General features: G+C 58.4%; 1 long non-coding RNA gene across 1 annotated transcript; it reads right to left on the bottom strand.

The window, feature by feature from the left end:
- Positions 1–7,391: 7,391 nt before the first annotated feature.
- LOC117650122 lies at positions 7,392–14,059 on the bottom strand. The gene is made up of 3 exons (XR_004588022.1): positions 13,935–14,059; positions 13,342–13,488; positions 7,392–7,455 (listed from the first exon to the last, which is right to left on the bottom strand). It is a non-coding gene; the product is annotated as an uncharacterized LOC117650122 (long non-coding RNA).
- Positions 14,060–14,402: the final 343 nt, after the last annotated feature.

A 14,402-nucleotide genomic window follows, 5' to 3' on the forward strand; every position in this document is an offset into this window, starting at 1 on the left:
GAAAGGTCGAGGGAGACAGAGCGACGAAAACGACTCTCGGGATCAGTCTCTGCTGGACGTTGGACGAAATGGAGCGTCGCGCCGCAGCCTTCCTCGGCGCACGCCACTGTCGGGCCGCGCTTGCTTTGGCGAGCGGACGGCCAGGCGGCCGCGGGATTGACCCCTCATGCCGCGAAGCCGCGCGGGCAATAATCGTTAAAACAAAACGCTAAAGCCCGCCGCGGCACGGCACGGCACGGCACGGTCACAGCAGCCGTCTGCTGATGCTCTGGAGATTGTCGGGGGTCGTTATTTACAGCATCATCGTCGTTGGGAGCGCGCGGGGCGGGCCGAGCAGCAACCGATTCCGAGAGTCGTCTTCGTCGCTCTGTCTCTCTCGCACTCTTGCGACGTCCCGTATCGGTGCGAGAGAGACACAGCGACGAAGACGCGGCACTGCAGGCAGCCCGCCGTCTGATTCCGAACACTGCTTTCGTCGCTCTGTCTCTCTCGCACTCATGGGGCGGTCCGTAGGGGTGCGAGAGAGACAGAGCGACGAAGCAGTGTTCGGAATCAGACGGCAGGCCGCGCGGCGGGCCAGTCAGGGCTGGCAACACTCTCCTTGCCTCTCTCCCTCCGCCGCGTTTGAACAACTCGATCATGAATAAATAACTGCGCCAACAAGCAACAAGCACGCTGATAGGTTTAGCAGCCATCATTACGGCAGTGAGACGCCTACTATGGAACAAACGAGGCAGGGGCAGGGCGGCGGCAGTGCCTGGGCAGGGCCACGACCATCCCGAAGATTCGTTCCAACGCCCCTCCACTGTTGGGTATGCATAGGCGGTGCAGTCGCGACCTCGCTCTGTCTCTCTCGCACCCCAACGGGACGCCCCATGTGTGCGAGAGAGACAGAGCGACGAGGCAATCCTTCGCGGAATGAGGCGAGAAGTAAACAAAGGCTTGGACCTGCCGTCGGTAGCGTGCAAGCCGTGCAAGCAGCACTGCTCAAGCGCGGATCCAGTAGGGAAGCAGAAGAGCAATGGACCCCCCTTTGGCCTCCAGATAGCCACCTGAAAGGTATGCAAAAAGCCACACTGTGCCACCACTGTAAGCAGGCATAAAAAGAGCCACTCTGCCCCTCCCTCCGGCCGGCTCTCTGGACCCGTCTCTGCGCGGCACTGCGAATAATGCGATTGTTTCTGGTGGGGCCAATAGTGCGAGATAAGTCGTGCGCACTGAAAGGGCGGTCGTCAATGGCGTCGTGGCGAAAGAGCGTCGGTAGCCGCGGTGGCTCAGCACGCCCAGCGAGCCTCGTTCGCGCCTCTTTGTTTTTTCGCGCCAAAACGGCAAAAACAGACTCGTAAATCTGAGCCTGCTGCTGGCCGAGAGGTAGGGCCGCGATGGACAAAGGAAATGAGGCTGCTTATCCGCGCCTACACTGGTGGAGGCGGCCATAACTCTAGACGCCTTTTGAGCTCCAGAGTCGCTAAATGGGACTCAAACCAAGCGTGTGACCCCACCAATGGATTCCTCGTTCGGAGAGCAATCCATTGGTGGGGTCACACGATCGGGTCGAGTCCCATTTAGCGACGCCCTGGAGCTCAAAACGCGTCCGGGATTTCGGCCGCAGCTACTGGTCTTCTCGCCCACCGTGCACTCTCCGCCCTTTGCTGCCGGCCGGTACACTCCACTGCAAGAAGCGCGTGGCGCGGACTGGCAGGCGGAGATACCCCTTGCCCGCTGCGCCCGGTCCCTCGACGCGGAGTATCGACGCCTGGCGCAAGCAAAGGGCCCGTAAGCCGTAACGGCGTGGGGTAGGTCAGGGACTCGGGTTAGCTCGCCCCGCTTGGCTCGCTGGGCTCGGAGAAGATTAATTGTTGCCCGGGCTGTAAACATGTCGGCGTGTACACTCCGCCGCGAGTAATAACTCGAAATTTTAAATTAAAAAAACGGATCCAGCCGCAGTAAATTACGGACTAACGAACCGAACACGTCGTGAGCCAGTATCGTACCGGCCGGCTGCAGGAAGAGAGCGAGGAGAGAGAGAGAGAGAGAGAGAGAGAGAGAGAGAGAGAGAGAGAGAGAGAGAGAGAGAGAGAGAGAGAGAGAGAACTGAAAGTCCGCGGAGGACCTCGAGGATGGCGCAGCACTACTTGTCGCTGAGCAAGGCCGCCGCGCGGGGCTGCGCGGCTCGCCGTCGGCCAAATCAATGCGGAGAAGCGACGGTCTTGTCATCAGGGAGGTGAGCGGCGATGCGCCATCGTGGTGCCGTCGCATTGCCGGCCCGCCGGCCCCGAGCACCATCAATATGTCATCGGCTGAGCCGTGCAGACTGATTCCGAGAGTCGCTCTCATCGCTCTGTCTCTCTCGCACTCATGGGGCGTCTCGTACAGGTGCGAGAGAAACAGAGCGACGTCAACGACTCTCGGAATCAGTCCGCTGCCGAGCGAGCGCGATGCGCCCGCGGCCCAGCGGGGGCTCGCATTGCGGCCGCCGGGCCCGCACTGTATGGAGATGTCGGGGCCGGTCGGGATGACGGTGCACTGGATGGGGTGCGAGGGAAGGCCCGGGTACTCGGCGGGGGCGGCGGGCTCCAAGCGCCTCGGCGTAATAGCGACTAAGTAGGCGAGGCGAGGCGGGGCAGGGCAGGGCGGGGCGGGGCGGGACGGGGCGCGCGTGCATTCTCGAACAAAGCGCGCTGGATTTAACAGCTCCGCGATGCCTTGCTCGTGTTCGGCGCGAGATGGCTGCCTGTCTGCCCCGGCCGGGCGCAGCGCGCAGCGCGCATGATATTGCCCCGCTTACAAAACTGACAGGTCGGCCGGTCGGTCGGTCAGGGCAGAACGGGTGGCGCGCTGCGCCCGCCCCGCCCCGCCCCGCCCCGCCCCACCCCGCCCCGCCCCGCCCCGCCCCGCCCCGCCCCGCCCCGCCCCGCCCCGCCCCGCCCCGCCTCGGCGTGAAGGACCGACGAGGCGTGAGGCCCCCGCGACCGTTTGTCCGCGAGTCCAGACAGTCGATCATGGGGCGGAGCACGTCACCCGGCGCCAGGCGGCGGTGTCGCTAGATATGACTTCCGTCCCCGTCCCACCGCGACGCCGGGGGTCTTGGCGGCCTGCAGACTGATTCTGAGAGTCGATTTCGTCGCTACGTCTCTAGCGCACCTCCATGGGACGTCCCATGAGTGCGAGAGAGACAGAGCGACGAAAACGCCTCTCGAAATCATATCGGACCCGGCCGGACGCTGCTGGGAGTGGGCGGCGGGGCGGCCGCGCACTGCGGACAACGGCGTGGGGCGGCGGGCAGGTTTGGCAAGGTGCTACACTTCGTGGACGTCGTGGCGCTGCGTCTATACACTGCGTGTTGTCGTTTCGCCACCGCCCGTATTCGCCGCGTTTCGGCGCGTGCTGCAGACTGATCCCGAGAGTTGATTTCGTCGCTCTGTCTCTCTCACACTCGTGCGGCGTCCCGTTTGGGTGCGAGAGAGACAGAGCGACGAAAACGACTTGGTGAGTGGACGGACGGCGGACTGCGGACACGTGCCTGTCGGCGGGCAAGGCTTGCGCAAGGCGGGGATGGGCCGGTGATGAACGCGGCGCCGTTTTGGCCCGAATCAATTTCGGCACTGTCAAGAGTCAAGATTCAAGAGTCGGAGAGAAAAGGCGAGGCGGTCACGACGCCGAGGCGATACCCCGCGACGGAGAGTGGACACTGCGAGGGTCATGCGGCACCCGCACAGTGGGCCAGAAGACCGGTGGAGGCGGCCAAAACTCCAGACGCGTTTTGAGCTCCAGAGTCGCTGAATAGGACTAGAATCGACCGTGTGACCCCACCAATGGATTGCTCTCCGAACGAGGAGTCCATTGGTGGGGTCACACGTTCGGTTCGAGTCCCATTTAACGACTCTGGAGCTCAAAACGCGTCTGGAGTTTTGGCCGCCTCCACCGGTCTTCTGGCCCACTGTGACCCGCCCCGGCGGCGGGTACTCTGCGCGCGGGGTATCGCCCAGCCGGACCAGGCCATCCTCCACGGGCGACGGGACGGGCGGCACGGCGGCGGCCTTGAACACCTCCGCGACGAGGATTCACGACGGGCAGTATCGGCCGCGCGAGTGCGCCGCGATGATTTGTTTCTCAAATCCAGATGGTTGTCACCGTGCCAGGAGATTGGAAAAAAGAGGGAGGGGGCGGATGCGGTGCACTCTCTGGGTATGCGTCGCCCGCGACCCCCGGCAGAGGTTACGGAATCGCATCCCAGTGCAGCGGCAGCAGCGCCACCGTCGGGCAGGGTCGACTCCTTTCGCCGAGTGGAGTACCCGCCCGCCAGGCCGCGCCAGGCCGCCACATGCTACTCTAGATTTCCTTCCAGTGGGGGTCGTTTTATGAAGAATGAAGGCAGGCAGGCCGACGGGCGCGGGCAGGTGTCCGCTGGTAAGATGGATGCGCCGCAGCCTCGACGCGATCCCCACGCCGGACCCCCGGGCCGGGGGCGGCGCCGCACAGTGGGCCAGAAGACCGGCGGAGGCGGCCGAAACACCAGACGCGTTTTGAGCTCCAGTGTCGCTAAACGAGACTCCAACCGAACGTGTGACCCCACCAATGGATTCCTCGTTCGGAGAGCATTCCATTGATGGGGTCACACGTTCGGTTTGAGTCATATTTAGCGACTCTAGAGCTCAAAACCTATCCGAAAATATGACCGGCTCCACCGTTGTGGCCAACTGTGCGCGCCGTCCATCCGAAACCGTCCAGGACGCCGTCGGACGGCTCGGACGCGCGGGCGCCAAAATAACTAATTTGTCTCGGTTGGGATAGCGGCGCCCGCAAATCAACCCGAACAGCGTCCCACTGTCTCCCTCGCACTCATGAGGCAGCCGGGACGGGTTCGAGAGAGACAGCGCGACGAAGTTCGGCGCTGCAGCGCGGTGTAAAGCATCGACGGCGACATGACACGCCGAGCGCCCGCACCGCCGCCGCGCCGCCACCGCGTTGCCGAGAAAATGTCAACCATTTAATTTATGGGCGCAGCGCTCTGCAGCAGCGCGGTGCGAGCCGCCGAGCCGGGCCGCCATGCCCGTGACGGGCAAAGCCAATTCGGCCCATTTGTCTGCGGGGAAGTTTAAATCTGCCACAACCGCCAACAAGCGGAGCCCCTCGCCGACGACGTCTTGATCGAGCTGCAGTCTGATTCCGAGAGTCGTTGTCGTCGCTCTGTCTCTCTCGCACCGCACCTACAGGGAACGCCTCGTGAGTGCGAGAGAGACAGCGACAACGACTCTCGGAATCAGTCTGCCGGACGCCGAGGACGGCGGTCGCGAGCAGCGCGACATGGAGGCCGTGGCGCCCTCTCTCGGCGAAAAGTCGCATCCAGAGCGGCGGGCGCTGTACCTGCACTTGCAGTGCTCGCCAGCTCGCGGCCCGGTTCCCAACCCTCGTAAAAAACTTTTATTAACATTTAATAAATTTTGATAAATTCTTAATTAATTTTTTATTAGGGGCTGTGTTTTAATTAATTTTATCACGCGTGCTTATTGACTTTAATTAATTTTAACAAGTACCGTTTATAAAAGGTTTTAAATGTTGATTAAAACTTGTTAACAAAGAGGGTTTAATAAACATTTATTAGCTTTTATTATCATTTTTAATAAAGACTTTATGTAGTTAATGTTAAGTGTGATTTCGCCAAAGGTTTCTTTGAAAAGTCCGGTGACAAACAAGAGTGTCGAGTCATATTCGTCGTTAAATCCTCTCACGAGTAAGTAGGTGTTGCCATATGTTAAGGAACTTGGTGTTATCCCCTGCAAGATTTAATTAAGTTTAATAAAAGTCTGTCCGCCGCTAGATGGCGCTGAGGTCTACTTTAGTCCCTTAGCTCGCGGTGTTGACTCACATCGCCACATGCACTAGTCGCGCAGGCTATTCACTCTCCTCCATCGCGCTCAAGGAAGTGCGATGTGATTTTTAGACTTGCCTCTGACACACAAGTGTTGGAGAGTTGGGCGGCCATGGAGAATGCCGTCTCACGCTCAAATAGCAGATCTCAACACTGACTGACTTACTGGTATGCAACATTTTCATTAACGTGGGTAGGGATTTAATTAAATCATATGTGTTTTAATTAAACTACAGCTTAATAAAGCTCTAATTAGCGCTTATAAATTTAATTAAATATAATTAAAACTTATTATTCACATATTAAAAATAATTAAATTTCATTTCAGCCTGACCTATTAATTAGTCTATTCGTGTTCATAGATAGCTCTATTCTTGGCCACTAACAAGATTTAATTAGCATTTAACAAAATTTAATTAAAGTCAACTCTAATAAAAAATTAATTAATTACAAATTAATTATTTATTAAATTTAATATGCGCCTTTTTGCCAGGGAACGCTGGGGGCGCGGGGGCGTCTAGGGTGGAGGGGAGGAGGGGACCCCCCGCGGTGGGGACGCGGCGTTTAAAACAGGCGGCCGAATCGGCGTGGACGGCAGATGTCGACGCGCGGGGCTCGCGGCTCGACGCACAGTGGGCCAGAAGACCGGTGGAGGCGGCCAAAACTCTAGACGCGTTTTGAGCTCTAAAGTCGCTAAATGGAACTCGAAACGAACGTGTGACCCCACCAATGGATTCCTCGTTCGGAGAGCAATCCAGTGGTGAGGTCACACGTTCGATTCTAGTCCAATTCAGCGACTCTCGAGCTCAAAACGCGTCTGGAGTTTTGGCCGCCTCCAGCGGTCTTCTGGCCCATTGTGCGGGTGCCGCATGACCCTCACAGTGTCCACTCTCCGTCGCGGGGTATCGCCTCGGCGTGTTTTGCAGTGCAGGCGAGCTTGTGTCGGGCCCGAAACGGCATACGATCATGTGTGGTAGCCCGTAGTGGTAATGGTAATGGGTCGCCTGGGAGGTAGGCATCCCGGACGCAGGCGTGTCTGCGGGACTGCCTACCCACGTCCCGCACGGCGTTCTCAGACTCGACGCGTGGCCACTTGAAGTAGTTGGACCACAAATGATCCTCTGCTTGTCCAGAAGGCCAAGTGGCACTCTTTGCCTGCTTTCAGGGGTAGAGTGTGGCTTTCGGCCTACCTTTCAGGCTGCTTGCTGGGGACAAAGGGGATGTCAATAGGGTACTTTCGTAGAATCCTGAACCGGAAGCAAGCAGACCAGCAGACGCCAAATTGGCCGGAAACTAACCTCTCTTCGGATCCAAAACTATAGCCGAGCTGTACAAATATTGCTCGCGAAACACATATGCACTGCAAACAAGTATCAAACGACTGTTTATGTTCAAGTGTGGGCGATACCTTTGACGAACGTCTCTTTCCCATGTCAAGTTTGGATCTACTTCCGCCAACATGGCGTCTGTGTGCTTCCGGCTCAGGGATCTACGAAAGTACCCTATTGTTCTTTCAACCCCCCAACTGGATCCACGCCTCTGCATGTCGGGTCCGTGCGAAAGTTGCAATCCTGCATCACGCACTGAAACAAAAAAACACAATCTTTTTTTTTTGTTGCGAAATTTACGGAGACCGTCTCCTTGTTTCTGGCCTTGACGCCTTTGACTGGGACGAAACGGATCGTGCCTCGAAAATAAAATAATAAAATGGAGCGAATAACAACAACACGGCGCGGCCCAAATTATCGGTCGACTCATCTATCGCGGCTCGTCTGCCTTCCGCGAAGCGCGAGGCGGGGCGGGGCGAGGCGGGGTGGGGCGGAGCGGGACGGGGCGGGGTGAGGCGGGGCGGGGGCGGGGCGGGGCGGGGCGTGGCAGGGCGTCGTCGGCCCGCCTTCTATTTATCTTGCCAGTGCTCCCCCTCCGCGTCGTGCCGAACCCCGCCGAATCGCGTGAAGCGGGTCGCGACTTAATCGTGCCGTCGAAAGGTCCTAATTTGACGCGGATCGATACGACGTTCCCCGACCTTGCTCTTCTCTCTCTCTCTCTCTCTCTCTCTCTCTCTCTCTCTCTCTCTCTCTCTCTCTCCCCCTCCCCCGAGCACGATTCCTTTTTATTTTCGCACAAACTCAGACGTGTAATTAAGAGCCCCTCCTCCCTCGCCCCCAGGAGGGCGAGAGCGCAGCCAGAGCGTCCCCAAACTTTTCGCCGCACAGCGGTGTCGTCGCTCTGTCTCTCTCGCAGCCCTTCGGCACACGCTTTGAGTGTGTGTGTGTGTGTGTGAGAGAGAGTGAGACAGAGAGAGAGAGAGAGAGAGAGAGAGAGAGAGAGAGAGAGAGAGAGAGAGAGAGAGAGAGAGAGAGAGAGAGAGAGAGAGAGAGAGAGTTTAAGTTTAAAAATTGGTTTTATTGGGGGGATTGAAAAGTACAGTAGGGCCAGGGGGTGTGTGAATTTTGTCACAATTTTGTCATGCAGGTTTAGTGTTTCTTGAGGTTTTGGTGGAGTGGAGAAGGAGAGAGAGAGAGAGAGAGAGAGAGAGAGAGAGAGAGAGAGAGAGAGAGAGAGAGAGAGAGAGAGGAAGGCAGGCAACAAGTACTGCTTGACACTCGAAGAAGCACTACTTCAGGCAAAAACCACTGCTTTACCTCTGTAAGTTAGCGAGAAACACTGCCTGATCCCGTCCTTGGAACAGTCCTGGAAGCCTGGAACCGCACCTGATCTGGCGTGGGTGGGCCGCCCCGCTGTGCCCTCCACGCCGCGCTCCCCACCAAGGCCATGACCTCACAGTGGGCCGGAAGACTGCACCGCAGGCAGCCATAACTCTGGACGCGTTTTGAGCTCCCGGTTTCGCGATACAGGACTCGAACCGAACGTGTGACCCCACCAATGGAATCCTCGTTCGGAGAGCAAATCGATTGGTGCGGTCTAACGTTCGGTTTGAGTTCAAAACTCGTCCGGCATTTCGACCTCCACCTCTGGTTGTCTCGCCCACTGTAAGACGGCCACTGCGGACGTCGCGCCGCCACCGGGAGGAAGACTTCCCCGTCATCGGCGCGGCGCGGCCGGCCGCTTCCTGCCACCGCCCCCTTAATTTGGCTGCGCCGCGCTCGCTCCGCTCCGCTTGCTCTGCAAGTCGACAAGGCGCCGACGCGTGGGAAACAACGTGTGGAAACAAGGGCGTGGCCTTGCCCGCCTCGCCCCTCCAAAACGACTCAAGGAATCGGGCTGCAGTGATGAGCCAAGTAGTAACCCGCTGCCGTGGCCAGCTGCGACATAAGTGTCTCTCTTTTTCGTTAACGGTAAGAAGAACGACTCCGGAGCTCAAAACTCTTCTAGAGTTTTGGCCGCCCCCACCGGTCTTCTGGCCCACTGGGCGGCCCGGCGGCCCGGGCGGCAGCCGGGGCAGAGCGTGAAACGCGGAGCACGGAGCACCCCGACGACGCTGGGGCGACCTTTCGCACTATTCGCACACAGAGCAGCGCGGAGCCAGAGCGGCAGTCAAACCGCGTCCAACCGGACCGGCATTTGAGCCGCATTGTTCTGCGGGCAGGGTCGACATGAGCCCCATCCCGATTGAGCCCGGATGACCTGAGCCCCGGCCAGAGCCCCGTTTGAGCCCGACTTGAGCCCCGACTCGAGCCCCAACTGAGCCCCGATGGCCAGAGCCCCGACCTGAGCCCGGTTCGAGCCCCGACCTGAGCCCCGTTTGAGCCCCACTTGAGCCCCACGCCAAAAAACTTCCATTTTTGAACTTTTTTAGTGAAGATATTGCAACTTTTTGGCGCGGGGCTCAAATGGGGCTCAAACGGGGCTCAGGTCGGGGCTCAAAACGGGCTCAGGTCGGGGCTCTGGCCATCGGGGCTCAGTTGGGGCTCAAGTCGGGGCTCGAGTCGGGCTCGGCCGGGGCTCTGCCGGGGCTCAGGTCATCGGGGCTCAATCGGGACGGGGCTCATGTCGACCCTGCCGTTCTGCGAATAGTCATCGCGGACGACGCGGCAGACGACGTCGGACTAATGAAGGCTGGCGAGGAGGCACACTGGAAGGCGATGCGCCAAGGCGACCGCGCCAGTGTAAATCAAGCGGCCGCGCCTCGGGCCGCCAAGCTCTCGGCCGTCCGCGAGGGGTTCAAGTTCAGAGCGCATTTAGCACGCCTCACCTAACCTTTAAGTGCCTCGAGCGCTTTGAGGCAACAGTAGCGTGGAGAGACAATTGCGCGTTCGGCGGCCTCGCGGACCTTCTGCTGCTCGAAGCACACGCGCCTCTCGCCCCCGGGACCCCAAAACAAACAAGGACTGAAAGCTCTCTCTCTCTCTCTCTCTCTCTCTCTCTCTCTCTCTCTCTCTCTCTCTCTCTCTCTCTCTCTCTCTCTCTCTCTCTCTCTCTTTCTCTCTCTCCGCAAACTCGGCCACGCAGATCGACACCGACCCGGCCGAAATTGAAAAGTGCCGCCAACACCGCCGCGGCGCGTCACCGGCCGCGCCGTGGGTGGCGCGCGTTGAGAAACCGAATGTTGGCAGCAGTGGACGGAGCGGGGCGCCGCCGGAGCAGCTGTAGAGCCAGAGGGGCTGGAGGGAGGCCACCGTCGTCGCGGGGCTGCAGTGTAGCTGCTTCCGAGCACCGTCGCTCTGCCTCTCTCGCACCCTCACGGCACGCCCCACGAGCGCGAGAGAGACAGAGCGACGGCGAAGGCATACCTGTTCGGAATCGCGGCCAGCTGGGGGCGCAGTAAAGCACGCCGTTCATTCTCCGGATTGGGCGGTTTAAAGGCTGACCCGCGGCCGACACTTGGCGCCGCCGGTGTCGTGTGTCGTGTGTGTGTGTGTGTGTGTGTGTGTGTGTGTGTGTGTGTGTGTGTTGGTGAGCGCGCCCGCAACAAAGTTGCCGCGCTTTACTGTACCAGCCGATGTGGAGTGAGGCGCGCCCGGTCGATACCCCGCGCCGATAAAGGTCTCCACAGCGCGGGATAGCTTCGCGAGGCGCGGCCAACGCTGCGCCACCAGACTGAATCCGAGAGTCGTTTTCGTCGCTCTGTCTCTCTCGCTCTCATAGGGCGCCCCGTATAAGTGCGAGGGAGACAGAGCGACGTAAACGACTCTCGGAATCAGTCTGCAGGTCAACCCTTTTACGAGAAGGCGCGGCGCGTCATGTACTCCACCCACTGGCCGGCGTCGCGGAGCGCCGAACCCGAGTAGCGGCGTGAAGTGCCGGTTATTACTGGTCATTGTCCTGCCAGTGGCGTGCCCGTGTAGCGCGGTGTAGCGCCACGCGTTTTACCTGGTAATTGGCCGGCGCGCCTCTGCAGACCGATTCCGAGAGTCGTTTTCGTCGCTCTGTCTCTCTCGCACTCATGCGGCGTCACCTATAGGCGCGAGAGAGACAGAGCGACGAGAACGACTCTCGGAATCGGTCTGCTGCAGTCCAAGGGGCTGGCCGGGCTGGCCATACCCCACGCGCGGCGCTGCTGAACCGCGCTACTCCGCGCTGCAGAGACTCCCACCCAGCCGTGTCACACGCAGCACAACACACTGACAAGACAAAATGATTACCTCGTTTTTGATAAAACTTAACGGGTTTTCTTCTAATAAGCAATGAAGAAAATTCTTAACTGTTGTGTGGGTGCCCCTAAAAATGGTTGCTGCTTTAGTCGACCCTGTGGTCAGTCAGTGCACGAGCTGGCTTCACACAGGAAGGCTGGAACAGAATGAGGAGGAGAGGAGGGGGAGGGGAGGGGAGGGGGAGGGGGGCTGACCGATAATGCCGGCGAATCATCCATCAGCGTGAGGCAAGACTTTAACAATGGCGCCGCATATCGCCGGACTCGCCTTCATTTCACACGATGGCTATTCTTTTACTTTTTTTTCATCTTTTTCATATTTTTCTTTAAAAAAAAGAAGAGGGATGGTTCTCATGGCTCGCCCGATCGAACGTGGCTTCACTGGAAGCTGTCTGTGGAGTGTCGATACCAAAATAAACATCCTTCGCAAAACGGCGAAAAGGGTGTGACCAGATCACTCTCTGCAAGAGTCACACTTAGAGAAAAACATTTCTTGATACATGAAAATTAACTTTGAACTCGAAAAGTAATTTTTTAAAATTGAATAAAAGTTTTTCTTTTTTGAGTGCAGCAGAGCGGAATAGCCACATCACTGGAATTTTCCCCAGTGTGGGCGCCCTGTGCAGTGCAGGCCCCAAGGGCGCTGCGCGGCGCTGAGGCACGCTTTCCAGGATCTTCCGCGGCTTTTATGATTTGAAGGCCCCTCTCCTCTCGCTGGCGCCATGCACTCTACGCGCGCTGTAGACTGACTCCGAGAATCGTTTAGGCCGCTCTGTCTCTATCGCACTCATGGGGCGTCCCGTATGGGTGCGAGAGAGACAGAGCGTCGAAAACGAACCTCGGGATCAGTCTGCTGGCGGCCGTTTTTATGGATCGGTGGTCCCGAACAGACGCGCCGCGGCAGGCCTTGGAGTGCGCGGGGATGTGGGTCATCCCGGACCGAGTCCCGGACGGTGCGGGGTGGTCCTCGCCGTTCCTCATGACGTTCATGACGCCCTTGACGTTCAACTTCCACGACGTCCACGACGTCCACGACCTCCATGACGGCCACGACGTTCACGATGTCCACGACGTTCACGACGTTCACGATGTCCACGACGTTCACGATGTCCACGACGTTCACGATGTCCACGATGTTCACGATGTCCACGATGTTCACGATGTTCACGATGTCCACGACGTTCACGATGTCCACGACGTTCACGATGTCCACGATGTTCAAGATGTCGACGACGTTCACGACGTTCACGATGTCCACAACGTTCATGACGTCTATGACGCCCGTGACCCCCAAAGACGTCCAAAACGTCCAAGACGTCCACGACCTCCACGATGTCCACGATGTCCAATGACATCAATGTCGACCATGACGTCTGACCTCCAAAACGTCTAGGACGTCCGAAGCACACAGGACGTCCGAAGCACACAGGACGTCCAAAGCGCGTCCAGGACGTTCACATTCATGACGTGCATGACGTCCACGAGGTCCAACACGCCCATGACGTACATGAGGCTCGAGCACCGCAACGCCGCCGCCGTGAGGGCAGCGCCCCCTATCGGCCCGCGCGATCAGCCGTCAAAGCCATGTACATCTTTATGCACGCCCGCACAAACGGTGCCATGTTAGGTTAGGTCGGGTCAGGACTAAGGAGTAAAATTCGAGCCAAGAGCGGCTACACTGGGAGGAATCGGACCGCGGCGCGCACGGGGCGGTCATGAAGTGAACGGCCACACTGGCGAAACTAAAAGCCTCACTGTACGCTTGAGTCAAGCATAAGTTACACTTAAACTTGAAAATGTTACGCAGAAATGAAGCATAAACGAGGATTTCCGCCAGGCGATCAGATGGGGAGAATCTGGACCAATGAGCATGAGACACTTGCAAATAGAGAGCGACAATTCATGTTAGATTTACCTTTTGCTCTGGCCGCTGAGATGCTCTTCTTCGTCTGCGTGCAGCTCGCGCCCTCGTCACGCGGAGATGCTGATCTGTCGTCTCATCTTGCTCCCCCTGCCTTGAGCGGCGGACTCAGCGTCACTCGCCGCTCTGTCTCTCTCGCACCTGTTCGCAAAGCTCCGTGAGAGCGAGAGAGACAGAAAGCGAGGTTTAGAATCATCGCTGTGCCTACCAGAGCGCTGCATTGGTTGGTTCGGAAGAACCGTCGAGAGGTTCCGAGAGATGCCGCAGAGCAGCAGCACCATCGGTGTCGCACTCGGGCGCACTCGGGTGGATTCGGCTACTTTTTAAATTGTTAACAGAAATGCGCAGACGTCTTCGAATGAAGTGGTGTCGTTCGACCCAACTAAGGTTTTGGCCCGACTGACGGTCCGAGTGGGTCCGTCTTCTCAGGGACCGCGAAAAAGGAGACGAAATGCCGAACGGGTCTTCGGTTCGCCCGGTTCGACCCGAACCGAACTGTCTTCGGTTCGGGTCGAACCGAACTGGTGCTCAAGCCGAAGGCATCATTGGGTTGGCCGAACCAACCAATGCAGCGCTCTGGTGCCTACCTTTGGCTCGTCCTGCGCGGACACGGACATGGCCGCGAAGCAAGCGAAGCTGAGCGGAGCGGCTTGAGTTGCAGTGCAGTGCAGCGCGGCTCGGCGCGCCGCGTCTGCCTTTCGATATCTCGAAGATGAACGATGAATCGTCCTGGAAGGCACAACATCAACAACAGCGCGGATTAGGCTAATGGACACAGCTCCCCGATCTCCGCGCACGGAACAACTTCTTACAACACGCCGCCTCCCGTTGTCCGTCGTTCACCGTTTTATGACGATCACGGTGCCGACAGGGTTATGAGGATGAGCGGCCACTGTTTGTCCGGGAAGAGAAAATAAAAAATAATAAAAAAGAGTGCGCGCGTCTCGTTTTTACGTCCGCAATGCAGTAGCGTCACGAGGTATTCGATCTCTCGAACGCCCGTAAACAGCGGCGTTAACCTCTTTCAATTCTCTGCCCGTTTTGTGCGCGACTGT

Source organism: Thrips palmi, unplaced genomic scaffold, assembly GCF_012932325.1.
Source record: "Thrips palmi isolate BJ-2018 unplaced genomic scaffold, TpBJ-2018v1 HiC_scaffold_4, whole genome shotgun sequence".
Taxonomy (NCBI): Eukaryota; Metazoa; Arthropoda; class Insecta; order Thysanoptera; family Thripidae; genus Thrips; species Thrips palmi.